Below are 13118 nucleotides of genomic sequence, written 5' to 3'. Positions count from 1 at the left end.
AGTGGGAGCTGGCTACAGCTGGCTGGGAAGAAGGTCTTGAAATCCAGCTAAAAACGAAGACTTAATTGATTCTCCAGGCTTGGGCAGGTAAAGAATCAAGTCCTTTTGTCTAGGCAAAAGGTGCAGGTAGATTACAATAAGTAGGAATAGAGGCATTAGAGTTGAGCACTGATCCTTGGGTACAAGTCAAGTTTTCTTTGCTTGCTTCTGTGCTTCCTGTTGGGTATGGCTAGACCTGAGTTAATAGGTTCTGATTCCTGACTGAAAGAAGATGAGGTCTGTGGGTGATGACAATGATGATGATAGCAAACATTTACCTCATGATTACTCTACTTACTATTCTAGACATTTTATATAAGCCATTAATTCTCACAATAACTGCTAGCTCATAGATGCTAACATTATTTCCATCTTATAGATGTAGGAGATGAGATAAGAGTTTACATAACTTGCCTAAGCACAGTAAATGATGGAGCTAGGATTTGAACCCAGGCTGTCTGTCCCCAGAGTTTGAGTATATACTCATAATTCTGTTTCTTAGCTTATATTGTCCAACATAATACAGCTTGCCAATTAAATGCTTTTTGTGAGTTAACTTGGAAGCATAATACTTTAAAATACCAATGTTCTTTCAGCAAATACCTCTGGCAGCTGGGGAAATATGAAAATAGCCTCTATGATTTGAAGTTTAATTTGGTCCCATTCTTATTTGCCTCAAGAATGTCCTTTAAACACTTCTTTTGCACTGTGGCATGATTAAGAGTGCCACGAGGTGGGAGATCTCTGAGAATCTCTTCAGGCATCTGATTCTAATGTAGTTGGCTCTGAAGAGCCAATGGTGAATGGCCTATAAAGTAACAGTTACCACTTACTAAGCACTGCCTACATAATAGGCACCATTCTGGCGTTTCATGTGTATCACCTCTCTTAATCTTTGATCAGACTTGACAAGGCAGGTATTCTAATCCAAATTTTACAGATGAGAAAACTGAGGCACCGAGAATCAAATAAATTGCTTGCTTAACATCCCAAAACAAGAAAATGGTAAACCTTGGATTTGAACTTGGGTCAAGGATGACTCTCAAGTTCTTGTTCTTAGCTACTGCAGTACTAGGGCTTTAGAAAGTAGTGACATTTGTATGGTTAAGAATATAAAAATTGCTATGTCAAGTTCCCAATCATAATCAAGGAATTTGTGATGGTTTTTTAGCGTCTCAACTTGGCTAGGCTGAACTACATTTCCAAGAATTAGCTTTCTTGTATGTTTCTGGTCACAAAGGAACCACAAGGAAAATTCTTGGGAGATTTGGAGGATGGCCAAGAAGCAGCAGCCATCTTGTAACTCACGTATGTTGTTGCTCATCTGCTGAGTCACTTGATGATTGGTGTTGAACAGCAACAGGGACTGGCCTGCAACTGCTCTACTTCCCCTGGACCCTGCTTCAGTTTCTCTGACTCCTGGGCCAAGAGTTTGTTTGATTAGCTCTCAGAAGTGTCCAGCTTCTGTCCATCACCAAGATCAGATGCAGGATTTATCTACCCTTGAGGGATTTCAGCTTGTGTCTCTGGCTTCTAGCCTGTCCTTGATATCCTATACTTTATAGCCATCTTCTCTTCCTGACTGCCTGTCCTGTGGATGTCAAACTCCACATCACATGTGTAAACAACTGCCTTACAGACACTGTTTATTCAGCTCCCACAATTGTACAAGGTCAATCTCTTAGAACAAATTCCTGCTGGTTCTGCTTCTTAGGGTGAATCCTGACTGATACAGTTCTCTGTAGGTCAGCTCTACAGCATGGTCCATGCCTTAGCATCAACACCATTATTTAGGATCTACATTCTAGAATGCTGTTTTATTTGATTCTTACCTATAAGGTAAACAAGATAGGAACTCTTGTCCCAATTTACAAAAGGGAAGCTAAGGTCCTATGAGGTTTGAAGACTTACCCACAGATTGCACAGGATTAGAACCCAGACCATTGGACTTTAGTTAAATGTCCTAGTCCTACTCTTAGCTTCAATGTTAGATTTTTTGGTGTTAGATCTTTTGTACAAGATCAGCCTTCTCCATGTATAGTTTGAGCTGAGATTTCTCAGTGGGAGTCAAATTAATGAAGCTTGGTTTGGCCTTTCTTTCTTTTCTTTCTTTCTTTCTTTCTTTCTTTCTTTCTTTCTTTCTTTCTTTCTCTCTTTCTTTTTTTTTCTTTTTATACCTGTTGTTAAGACTGAGTGTTTGTTTTTCCTCCTCCCCAAATTCACATTTCATACCTTAGCCCCCAACATGACAGTATTAGGAAGTGGGCTTTTTTTTTTTTTTTTAAAGATTTTATTTATTTATTCATGAGAGACACAGAGAGAGGGAGGCAGAGACATAGGCAGAGGAAGAAGCAGTCTCCATACAGGGAGCCCGACGTGGGACTCCATCTGGGGTCTCCAGGATCAGGCCCTGTGAAGGCAGGTGCTAAACCGCTGAGCTACCCTGGCTGCCCGGAGGTGGGACTTCTTGAGATGGGACTTTTTGGAGGTGATTAGATTGAGAGGGAGGAGCTCTCATGAATGAGATTAGTGCCCTTATAAAAAAGACCAGATAGAAGTCCCAGGAGTCTTTTGTTAAGTGAGGACACAGTGAAAAGACAGTTGTCTATAAACCAGTGTATGGGTCCTCAGCAAACACCACATTTGATGGTGCCTTGATATTGTATTTCTCAGCTTCCAGAACACTGAGAAGTAAATTTCTGTTGTTTGTAAGTCACCGAGTCTATGGTATTCTGTTATAGCAGCCTGAAGGGACTAAAGAAGTTGCTGAGGGTTTTTTTCAAGGCTCATATGCACACTGTTCACATTTTCTTATATTGCATAGTCAAAGATATTACTGTCTAAGGTGAAGGAGTCTAATATTGCCTTCTCCTGATCAAGCACCTTGTGAAGAAAGCAGAACAATTTGAGGAAATCAATAATATAAAGTCTTCTAGGAGCTTATAAAACAGATGTGATGTATTTATATAGGAATGACATGATCAGGACAAAATTCTAGAAGGCATTAACACATTAATCTCTTGTCTATGGACAGAGAAAACTTTTTGTTTCCTTCATTAAAACTGAATTTACATGAAACTTCTTTACCATGGTTCTTGGCATATATGAACCACACATAGTGCCCAGCCCACTAGAATGTAAACAACATGAAACTGGAGACTTTCTCTGTCTTGCTTATGATGGTCTCTAACCCCTGGCATGTAAACCAGTATAACTAGTGTAAACCAGTGCTTAGTACATAGCAAGCATTCAAAACACATTGACAAAATAAATGGCTTTTAAGTGAATTGATTGGAGAGAAATATAGGAGGATGAGTATTTCTGTCATAACAAGAGCAAATACTCAGATACGATTTTATGCTTATTTCTTATTTTGGAAAGTTATAAACTTAATGACAGTGACAACCATGATGACAATGACAGCAAACACTTACATAGCAATTAGCTCATTTCATCTTTATGAAAAACATAAGTAATATTGTCACCTCAAATGCGAAAATTGTGGCACAGTTTAAGTAGCTTACTCAAGGTCACACAGCTGGTTAGTAGTAAAGTGAGGTCCAATTCCAGACTATGGTCTTCACCAGTATAGTATATTACTACTCTGTGATTATTGTTCATAATTGAATTGGATGATTAATACAGTTTAAGCAATGGGTATGTTGATAACCATTGCCAGTTTGTGGTTATTTCAGCCCAACTCTTGTTTTAGAACATATGTGCATAAGACGTGTCTACACATACATACACACAGGCATGTGAATATGCACACAGATGTTTACTCTTATGACAAATCTCTTTCCCAAACACTGCATAATAATCATGTAGGGATTAGCCATAAAAAAGTTGACAATCCTTAAGTGCAGAAGTTTTCCTCTCATGTGACCATACTACCATCTTTATATTGACTAGCATTCTCCACTGTTTTTTGGAATAAAGTGCGAAATGTGAACTAGAAGAGAGTGGGTGGGGCCACCTTGAAGTTTCCTAACCACAGGGTAGAAAGGAAGAGAAGGAAAGGAGGGGTATTTGAAAGAGCTTCCAAGCTGAACCCATGCAATAGACACTAAATGGTAACAGTACTCCTTAAAGGAGGGAGGGAATCTTTTTTTAAAAAGATTTATTTATTTATTTATTTATTTATTTATTTATTTATGACAGGCATAGAGAGAGAGAGAGAGAGACAGGAGGAGGAGAAACAGGCTCCGTGCCCAGAGCCCGACACGGGACTCGATCCCGGGACTCCAGGATCATGCCCAGGCCAAAGGCAGGCACTAAACCGCTGAGCTACCCAGGATCCCCAGAGGGAGGGAATCTTTAAGACACAGGGGTCAGGACCACTCTGGGTGTGATGCATGTAAGCAAAGTCTTCAGGAAAAGCAACTCTCCTCAGTTATCTGTCACACTGAAATGAATTGAAAAACATAGTAAAGCAGTAATTTTGAAAATTTGGGAGCTGGCTAGTCTCTTTATCTCATTGGTTCCAATCCCCCCACTCCCACTGCCTTTCTCCACTGTTTGTCTCAACTACTCTGCTTTCTTGCTCAGCTCTCTCTAGTGATCCAGGTTATGCCACATTACCTTGGTCATCACATACACTGACCATGAGGTAGAGCTCAGCTCATTGAGTCTAGCGGTTCTCATTTGCTAGAAATAACAGGGATTTCTAGTGCTGTTATAAAGCTTATCTGCTCATGTTATTTCTCAGTATCAAATCACAGTAGAAAAACAGAATTCCCCCTGCTTAACACAGGTAGGATTACACTTGGGAGTGTTGATGACTTAAGCAAAGATTTTCCACCTACAGCCAAGTGATTGATGGCTTATCCATCTGCATATAAAACCATTGTTTAAGTCTTGGTTCTATTAAAAAAAAAAAAAAAAAGGAAAGAAGGAAATAATAGGCCCAAAATGGAGTCACTCGTGCTTAGCCCATGTCACCAAACCGAGACTTAATACTTAAACTAATTGCAGTTTCAGCTTTTCCCAGGAATGTAATCTTAACTAGTCAGTCTGGAATTTCCTGGTCAGCAATAGTGAGGTAATCCACCTGATAGACCCCTGCCATCACCTAACGGAAGGTGATTTTGCCTGAAACAATCCACTCTTTGCTAGTAACTTCCTTGTTCCTGCCCTCTTCTGCCTATAAAAGTCTTCCATTTTGTACAGCTCCACGGAGTTCTTTTCTATTTGCTTAGATGGGAAGCTGCCCAACTCATGAATCAGCCAATTAAATCTTTAAATTTACTCAGTAGAATTTTGTTTAACAGTTTGAATGGGTCACATCACCTGCAGTTTCCAAACAACTGCATATTCCCAAAGTAAAATACAACACAATGAGAACGAAGATTTGCAAGTTAGCTTCTTATTTTTCCCAAATTCCACAAACCTGGAGGAGCCTGTCATTTGTTATGTTAATTGCTCTGTGGCTAGATTTAGTCCGTGGTTTGATCCCAAATTGTCTTCTCACAGCTAGAAGAGAAAGTCATCCCAGCAGGTGTCATAAACACAATTTAATTACTATTTAGATCTTATTATATGACTAGACACAATGGGTTTTTTACTTTCCCTAGAAAACTGTGAGAGTGTTTTGGAGGGGAATAAAATGAAAATTTTGCATGTTTTTCTGTTTCTGTTGTTGATGTTAAACTCTCCAACAATTTGATCGCTATTTGGGTATCAGAAATTGCTTTCTATTCAACTTCTGTTCCCAAGTTTAAAAATACTATGTGTATACTCCTCAAGGTATTATGTGTATATATATATATATGTATATATGTATATTATGTGTATATATATGTATGTACATATATATATATATATACAGGCACAGTATTAAGCCATTTCCATTTTGAACAGCATTCAGATTGGTGGGATTTCTAAACATCTAAAGAATAGCCAACATGCTATTTGAATTATGCTACTCCTTGAGCCTTCATTAGTTCTCACTGTTCTAGATTCCTAATTAGACCTCCTGGTTTCACCCTTGACTCTTGACAGCTGTTTTCTACACAATAGCCAGCATAATTTTAAATAGTAAATCAGACTGTATCACTTCCCTGCTTATAGTTTTCTGGTAGCTTTCCCTTGCAACGGGAGGAGAATCCAAATGTCTTCCCATGGTCTGCATAGTCCTACATCATCTGGATCCTGCTTTTCTCTTTGAGCTGATCTCAAAAGGACACCTGGACTTCACTCTATTTCAAGATATTGATATCTGCCTTAGGAGTCCTTCTACTTCCCCTTTCGCCTGCCTAAACCTTTCTTCCTCCAGATCTTAACATGACAGTTTTTTTTTTTTAAATTCATTCAGGTCTTAAGCTCAAATGACATTTCCAACAGAGGACCTCCCTACTCACCCTGGCTAAAGGGAGCCGGAGGGGCATGCTTCTCTATTACTCTACTTTTATATTCCTTACAGAATTTGTCACTGCCAAAAGTTATCTTACATATTATTTGTAAAGATGTTTATTGTGTGGTACCCCATAAGATTTCAAGTGTCATGAAGGCAGTGCCCTTATCTGCTTTTCCGTTACTTTACTATGGTGTTTAAAATCATACGGGCATATTTTAGGGCTCAAAGAATTATTTGATGAATGGATGAACCAATAAATAATATTGGCAGCTAAATATAATATAAATAATATTGGCAGTTAAATATAAACTAAATAAATACAAATATAAATAAATAATATTGGCAGTTAAATATAAACTTTAAAGGCAGTTTTGTGTAAATTTGTGGATTTGGTGCCAGCTTCTTTATTTGAAAAACTTTAATCATAATTACCAGTGCTGATTGGTAATTAGGGAATATTTTAGTTGGAAATACTGTACAATCATTTTTCCAAGGAGGCATTCCCTTAGCAACATCCCTGTCAAGGGTCATCTAGTTTTTATTAAAATATTTCCAGTGTTGAAAAGCTCACTCCTTATTTATGCAGCATGTTCAGATGTTAGACAACTTATTTTGTCTCTTAAAATAAATTCTTCTTCCCATTATGCTGAATCTTAGCCCTAATTCTGTCTTGAGGAGTTACATAAGATGTCTTTTTTCTCTTCCACACAGAATTACTATCTCATAGTCTTTTCTCAGCTAAGGTTCTTTTATAACCCAACAATTTCTTATATGATACTTTTAACAGGACCTTCATTTTTATAATATTTTTCAAAAAATGTTTGCTTCCTTCTCCTTTATCCTGAATCCATCCTTCATTGTTAACATTCTTGTTAAATTCTGCCACCCAAAGTGGAGTATATAAAGCCATTTGAGTATGGAAAAAAAATCAGGGATCAAAAAAATCATGAAGAGGTTGAGCACCATGAGAGTTCCCTAGTGAAGAAAAGTCATTTTTTACCAAAAGACTTCTTTTTTCATTTTATCCTTTCTTTTAACTATATTGGTGTTTCCTTAATTATAGACTTGAGGGAAAGGAATCATGAGAGGTCATTAGATCTCTCCCTTTATACCACCATGCAGATGGATGGACTTTGCAGGGATAACTCTCTCCCCCTTGACCCCCAGTAAGGACAGCATTCTTTCTGGGAGAAAAGGCGCTCTTCACTCCTTGACTTTAAGGTCCTGTTCCATCTTCAGTCCAAAATCTCAATGAATATAGATTATTTTTCCAACACTTAGTATTGCCTAAAGGTAATATTCCTTTATTTCTTTCTTACCCCCTCTCAACTTCAATAACAGCCACAGTACAAAAGCTAGATTCATAGTAGAAACTAAGTGGTGACTCTCTTACAAACAGAAAAGTGATCAAATGGATAATCTCTCCTCTTTCAACTTCTCTAGAAATACATTGGTCTGTACACTTTGAATGGCATGTGAATTGCATGGCCATGTTGAAGTGGCTTGAATGAATTCCAAGAAACCACTGAAGTCAAAGTAAAAATAAACAAACAAATAAAAGACACAAAAATTTTTTTAAAGTGGGCCAAGAAATGTTTATTTTTTTCTGTTCCAGATGACTAACTTTCTTAAAATCTATTTCTGAATAATCATGTACTTTTCTGAAAATCAAAATCCATTCGATTCTATTGTCTTGAGTGGTAGTGATTATTTTCATTAGAAAAAAGAAAACTTCGATTGACAAGTGGTTCTCTATAAACACTGTTGTCCCAATCATGAGGTAATTGATCTTATTCAAGCCTCATGGCTTGGGGACCCCTCTGCTATAAAACTATGGGCAGAGAAAGAGAAGATGGCTTCACAAGCCTAAAAGGGACATTATACTTTTAGACCTATTTTCAGTCATTGAAGTATTCACTGCCAGCATCTTGCTCAAGGCCCAGAGTTGGATGACACTTTCTACTTTCATAACCACTTCTTGGCTGGCTTCTTGGACTTGGACAAGTGACTTCTTTCCCTCTCCAAATCCACCCTTAATCTCTATTTCAACCACATAAAATTTTACAGCAATAGCGATGGCAGATAGAAGCTATGAAATTTACCCTAGTGATGTCTATGGGCACCTCATTTAACTAGTTTTATGAATAGACCACCTCCAGCTCTCCTAGCCCTTCCTTAAAGATCTGATGGTCAGTTGATGTGGAACCCAGACATCACGAAGCTGCAAATTCCAATTGAATTCAGTTTAAGATTTTTTTTACCTTCCAGGTGATTCATTTGTGCACATTTGAAGGAAAAGAAAGATTTCAATATCAGGCTTATTATTGATTCTGGATATTTGTGGTTAAGGGTAACAGAAGGGATAGTTTAAATATTTTTAGTTTTCTCTAATGGTCATGGTGGCTTTATGTGAACAAGCTCCATGATCTTTGCTAATGAATTGTCTTTGATGAAATGAAGGAAAAAGGAGAAGGGTGTATGGAAGAGGATAAATGAAATAACAATGATGTTGTAGAGGCTGGAGTGAGAATTCAAGGACATGAGCTAGGAGGATTGGTAGAGTCCAAGGAAATTATTGTAGCATCTGTTTAATAGTACTCCTGGGAGAAGATGCACCAGTTTGCGAAGAGAAGCCAGAGCAGATTTATTTCATAATGTGTGACCCATCTTCCACAACAGAGAAAATTAGATCTAAATCCATAAAATAGAGCTGGAAAATATAGGTTAGAGATCTTTTCTTTGTTACTGGAGTGTCACCATTCTATGTAAAAACCAAAAGCTCCTAAAGACAGTGCGAGAAATCAAAGATACACAAATCTCAAAAATTATACCTCTGAGATAGATGATGATATTTTACAGGAGAGTGTTCTATTGTTATTACTCATGTAGATATTTAACTTAAATGTTCTTGAAGAATCTCTGTAGAATGAGAATAACATTAATAAACAAAAGCAAAAATTGTATGGTAATTGGTGTTTTGTGATCAAGATCCTTAAATTGCAGTCTTTATCATAAAATCAGAGCTAGTGTAAACAGAGTCTCTTGTGAGGTAGCCAATGTTTTGTACCCATTTTGGAGGTAGTGCACTAAAAGGAACTTAGAGTAAATTATACCTAAAGACAAATTTTGGTTATCTTCATTGGATAATTTCTTCTTCTAGGATAAATCAAGACCACCAATAATTGCAAGACAGTGTGTAGCGATGAAAAGATGAAAAGCAGAAGACCTGGTAGCTGTAATTTCCTCTGAATGCAGACAGCCAAAATTACAGAATATAGCACTTGCTCTACTGGATTTGCTCTATTTATTTCTTGTTTAGGAATTCAGACAGGCCTATCACTGTTTTTTTTGTCCATTAGAGTTTGATCTCTTCTTTGTCTTTACCTGGGGTCTCTGTTCATCTATGTATCATAGTTGAAGTTGGTTTGGGTTCAAATCCCAGTATTGTGCAGCATTAAAAATGTCATTACCTTAGCCCACTTAGCCTATAAAACAAAGCCTGAGGGATCCCTGGGTGGCGTAGGGGTTTGGCGCCTGCCTTTGGCCCAGGGCGCGATCCTGGAGACCCGGGATCGAATCCCACGTCGGGCTTCCGGTGCATGGAGCCTGCTTCTCCCTCTGCCTGTGTCTCTGCCTCTCTCTCTCTCTCTCTCTGTGACTATCATAAATAAATAAAAATTAAAAAAAAAAAACAAAAAAAAAACAAAGCCTGAGGCAAAGTTGTTGATGTTGTCACTTTGGTGGGAAGCATCATCTGAGAGAAACACAGTGGTAGAAAAAGGGAGGGAGGCAGCCCAGGATGAAGAACAAATGCAAAGGAGTACATTCTCAAAGTGGCCAGAATTTGTAACCAGAATTGGTGATTGCTCAATCTTTCAGGACAGCTTCAGAGAGTCTGCGTGAGTCATTATATCTCAGAACAGTTCACCTGTGTGAAGAAAGAGAAGGAATTATCCATCATTTTTCATTTCCCTTTGGTCATACTTTGACCCATGATCCCTCTGCACTTTTGGGTTGTACCAGCTGGTACTCCTAACAGCCGCTGTGACAGTAAAGGTCCAAGATGGCAGCTGCCTCTTCCATGTGAGTCACAGTCCAGAGAGCACACTGTAGGCAGCAGCAAGCCAGGGGCCTTCTGGCTAGCCTTTCTCTACACTACATTAAGGGGTGAACTAGTGCCTATACGTGAACACCAAAAGGGGCATATGGTGCCTCACACCACAGTGAATAAAACATAGTCTTTGGCAAGAGGCAGAAGGTTCCAGGAGTGAGGTGAAAGAAAAGATGGCTTTCAGTTCTGCCCACAGTAGCATCAGATTCCAGGAACAGCTGTAGTGGCAGTTTGAGCTGGCTTAGCACACAGACCACCATGAAGACAAACATGAACTTTCCTCTCAGACTGTGCTTGGTCCTAGGAAAGCTTTCTGAAGGGTCATGAGCAATAGGAAATAATTTCTGAGTGAATGTTGGGTGAGGAAGTATATAACCTGGGTCCAGGACATTATCCATCTTTTCTAAACCTTGGTTTCTTAGTAGCTACTATTATTTCCTCTTTTCCCCCCTTTACATGTTTCCTTCCATAGCATCCTCTCCCCCTTTTCACATGCCCTGCTCAAATCTAAGTCTGATGGCTTGCGGTCTCTTGCCTTTAGAATCCTTTGCCAGGCTTTCTAAATGGCCTCACTACTAGTTTTCAATGATCCTAACAACCCATTTTCTTGTATGATGCCTTCTCTGACTGAATAGGAGAGCCTCTTGTATATTTCTCAACTTCCAAGCAAAATACATGAGTGTGTTATTTAGGCTTTCTTTTTTTTTATTATTATTTTTTTATTTAGGCTTTCCTAATGCTTTGTTTGTGGCCTTAACAATGACTGTATTTGGAGCCTCTCTAAAAATATTGTGGGTATTGATATTTCCCATATTATTCTATGAACACCAGAGACTGTTTAATGTATCTTTTATAAGTAGCAGCAGAGTTCTCTTCCTAGGAGCAAACTTATTGTAGCTTTTGGCTGTTTACAATGAGAAGGTAGGAATGTTCTTTGCTGCAGCTGTTTTTTTTTTTTTAATAATTTCACTAATACTCATGAGCATCCCCTTATTTCATTCTGACCCTCTCACCTGAAGAGGGTAATCTTTTTGTGTATTTCCATGGCATGAGATTCCCTAATAAGGTAACAAGCTGCCTTGCAAGAGAACAATGGATGATATGCCCGAACACCACCCCTGACTCCACTGGGATTGGAGTTCGACGGGTCAGGATTGCAGTTTGAGTTCCAGGGACCAGAGCTGGGCAGGGGAAAGAAGAAGTTACCATCTGTGTGTCCAAGAGTGGAACAAGTCAATGATTCTGATTCACTGTCCTTAGGGAGCATGGAGGATTAACACTAGCACACACAAGTGCTGCCATTAAATACAAGGAGCTGCTTTCAGGTTGGCCGATGGGAGGCAAAGTCAAGAGTTAGTTGCTGGGTGGAACCAGAATGATGCAAGATCAGGAGCAATAGAGGAAAGTTTTGGATGGTTGCAAGACAGAAGCTGGAGCACAGCAGCCTGCCTTTCATGGCATTGGCTGGACAGAAATCAGCATGTGAGAATGCTGAAATAGATGAAAAGTACAGCATCAGGGTAGGGCTGATGCTGGGAGTGCCTGCGTGGCAAGGGACATCTTAACAAGGGGCATATCTGCCCTCATATCTCTAGTTGCACATAGGCACTGAGCTGTACATTCATGGAAGATTAATATATGTGTAAATAATTCAAATTTGGCCAAGGAAATGATGTAGCAGCAGGTAGAATTTGCCTACTTGCATTGACTTTCCCCTGGTTGGGCAATGAACATATTTCATAATTGGTAAATGCAGAGTGGCATTTGCCACCCCTCCCACATGTACGCCTTGGCTTGTTCTTGTCATAGGTTAAAAAGCCAAAGACCCCTTGTTTCACACTGTTTCAGAGTGTTTCATGTTCCTTTGTGTAGGAAACCTCCCTTTCTTGTTTTTAGTATGGAGACTTCTTAGCTCACAGCCTGAGCAGGGAAGTAATATTTGGTTAATGTCAAATTTACTCTGAACTTCGCTGGCCTCAAAGTTCATGTCTTGGAAACTGTAGCTCTTCCCATGGTTTGGATATTTTACATCTACACATTACATTCAGAAAGCCAGAGTTTAGACTAATGGAAAAAATAGCTAAATTGATGACTAATTTTACATCAGAAGCTTTTCAACCAGAGAAATAGTGTGCTACAGAGTAAGCAGAGCCACCCCACCCCTGGCCCCCTGCCTTCTGCTTGAAGTGAGATTTTCAAGTGTCTCTTTGAGAGAGGGTGGAGGAACTACAGAGCGGAGGCACAGCTGCACAGACCCACACAGCAGATGGTCCAACTGAAACACAGGCGGCCTGAAGTTACTCTCCACTGGGTACTACTGACCAAGCTATTGAGTCATGCAGCCACTTGTTATGCTGAAGAGGATTGTTTAGGAAGAAAAAGGGGGTGGTTTTCTTTGCTTAATATATCCCTATTGAAGGTCATGACCCATCTTTCTTATTGCCCACTTTTATTTATACACCATAAGGAATAATTTTCAGCTCACCTTCCCCACTCCACTCCTTTGCCAGAACATATAGAAATGTTCATGTTTAAAATGAAAAGCTCTTGCTTTCTTGGCTGAATATCAAGATTTTTCCAGATTGTCAACTCCTTAAGAGGGGAGAAGCATAA

At 39.0% G+C, this 13118-nt stretch overlaps 1 long non-coding RNA gene across 2 annotated transcripts in view; it reads right to left on the bottom strand.

Annotated features, from left to right (window-relative positions):
* Positions 1 to 10103: 10103 nt before the first annotated feature.
* The window catches only part of LOC121492483, an 88749-nt gene continuing 85734 nt past the window's right edge, over positions 10104 to 13118 (bottom strand). For both annotated transcript variants that reach the window (XR_005988257.1, XR_005988258.1), the window contains one exon: positions 10104 to 10322. This is a non-coding gene — a long non-coding RNA (uncharacterized LOC121492483). The remainder of the gene's footprint in view (positions 10323 to 13118) is intronic.

This window comes from Vulpes lagopus, chromosome 6 (genome assembly GCF_018345385.1).
Source record: "Vulpes lagopus strain Blue_001 chromosome 6, ASM1834538v1, whole genome shotgun sequence".
NCBI lineage: Eukaryota > Metazoa > Chordata > Mammalia > Carnivora > Canidae > Vulpes > Vulpes lagopus.
The sequence above is the reverse complement of the archived record's forward strand: the minus strand, read 5'-3'. Positions and strand labels throughout refer to the sequence as shown.